The following is a 2,231-nucleotide window of genomic DNA, read 5'->3' on the forward strand; positions in this document are numbered from 1 at the left end:
CCCAGAAATATGTGTGTTTCTCAGCTGGATAAATTACTTATAAGAAATCATGATTTCTTATTCATGATCATAATTTGCAGAATGCAGGTACCTGGCATTTTCAAGCTTTAACTAAATTCCAGGTTATCTTTCTATGTCATTTATTAAATTTTATAGCGGTCTTCCATTGTTTCCTTAAGACTTAGGACAGATACAAGAAATATGCACAGAAATTATTAGTCCTTGTCCTTGAAGTGACAGTAGTCAACACTTGCATGTGGCAAGCAAAATGGAACAATGGGAGTGTGTGTGTGTGTGTGTGTGTGTGTGTCCGTGTCCTTATGGCCTTTGATTCCCCACATCTAACTTCCCCTAGAATACTCATTGTCCCATGGTTTCTGAAGCTACCAGTGCTACTTAGCTGCTCAGATATTTCTTCAGTTCCATCTTCAGTTCAAGTCATTTGTAACAAGGATTGTAGTAGACCTTCATTTTTCTTCCCAGACAAGCACTGTCGATATAAAAGCTTCTGTTTAAGCATAGGAAAAGGGAAAGCACAAACCCTTGGAAAAGTGGAAGCATTAAAAAGAATAAGTGAAACATAATGCAGATGCCACTTGGTGCCCAAATTATGCTCTTTGTTGGCTTTTCTACAAAACTACCCAAAAGCTTTTCCACATAACTACTCGGTGGGGTGGGGATTGTTTCCTTGAAAAGGGAGGAACATGAGTGCTTACCTGCTCCTCCGCATGTGCAGTGGCCATATGCATGCTGATGCCGCACACAGGCTTCTAGGAACAAGGAAGCAGCCGCGCGTGGTCTTTTGCATGCCAGCGCCGGTCCCGGATGACCAGTGGGGTGGCGGAGGAGCAAGTAAGCACCTGCATTCCTCCTTTTTAAAGGAACCGATACCTGCCAAGCCAGCTCGTGCACATCCCTACCCAGAAGGCAATTGTTTTGTTTCAAAAAGAGGCAACTGGTATATGCCCCTTTTCTTGTGCAGAACAGCTGCATAATGTGTCTTTACTTTGAAGATTTTTACCCTGCACCTTTTGATCAAATGGTCTATAAGGTAAACCGCTCGGGGATGTATAAAGTGCCCAGATATGTATATACTGGGCAGTATAAAAGTACCCAGAATAAAAGAATAATAAAAGGTAGCTTGCCACAAACTGCAAATACAAAATAATCACCACAACCACCAAATGTACAGACACACACGTGCACGTGTGCGCAAACATGTACACACAAACAAAACTTGCCAGTCTTTTGGCCACTGGCAGAGGACAGGGTGTGCTTCCCTTCAGTTCTACAGTGTCAGGCAACATCCAAGAAGTTCAGGGAAACTATCTTTGTGGAAATGGGGAAATGTTGGACTGTAGGTAGTCTTTTCAAAAGTTAATTATTTGTTGAGAAACCAATATTTCTACATGCCTATTAGTGTTTGATTGGAAATCTACTCGGCTATACCATTCCCCCCCTGAAACAACTGGTGTAAGTTGATGATAACACAATACAATACATGATTTAAATAGTACCTTAGTCAGCCATTACACAAATTCCTGAGTTACTATAATTGCTATATTTGCAGATATTTAAGGTTTATGATATTTACAAAATTCTGCTATCTGCTTTTGAAGAGATAAAATGCAATCATTACACTTGTAAAATGAAGTGTCCTAGTATTACAGAGCTCCAAACAAAGCTTCCTGATACATTGATGATGAAGATTCAATATACTTTCTGTTTGATTGCAATGTGGTGGGTGTTTCAATAGGCTGAAGATGATGTCCAGTTATAAGTCAGTGAGTTATGACCTGAGATGATATTAAAATAGATAAAAGGATACTCATGTGTCACTGACTGGATGTTTTTATACATCCTGTGATGTGAAACATGAATTTCTGGACAGGAGCTAGAAGGCTTATGGGCTTGCCTATGGGAAGGAATCAGGCCTATGGTCTTTCCCCGAAGAAGCCATTTATAAGAGTGGAAAAATAAACGGGCAAAACAGATTCAATGGAAGGAGGCTTGATCTGGTGCCCTAACTTTAGGGTTTACAGTGATTTTTGAATGTCTTGGCCAGAAATATGACAAAAATCCTTTTTTTTTTTTTTGGTCATGGCCAGAAATACAACAAAAATATCTACATTTTTGTCATGGCATTTTCAGATAATCTTTAATTATGCTCCCAATAATGTTGCATATTAATACCACCTTTACTTTATAAAGAAACAGGGTGTGTGATCTTA

This window comes from Hemicordylus capensis, chromosome 5, assembly GCF_027244095.1.
Source record: "Hemicordylus capensis ecotype Gifberg chromosome 5, rHemCap1.1.pri, whole genome shotgun sequence".
Taxonomy (NCBI): domain Eukaryota; kingdom Metazoa; phylum Chordata; class Lepidosauria; order Squamata; family Cordylidae; genus Hemicordylus; species Hemicordylus capensis.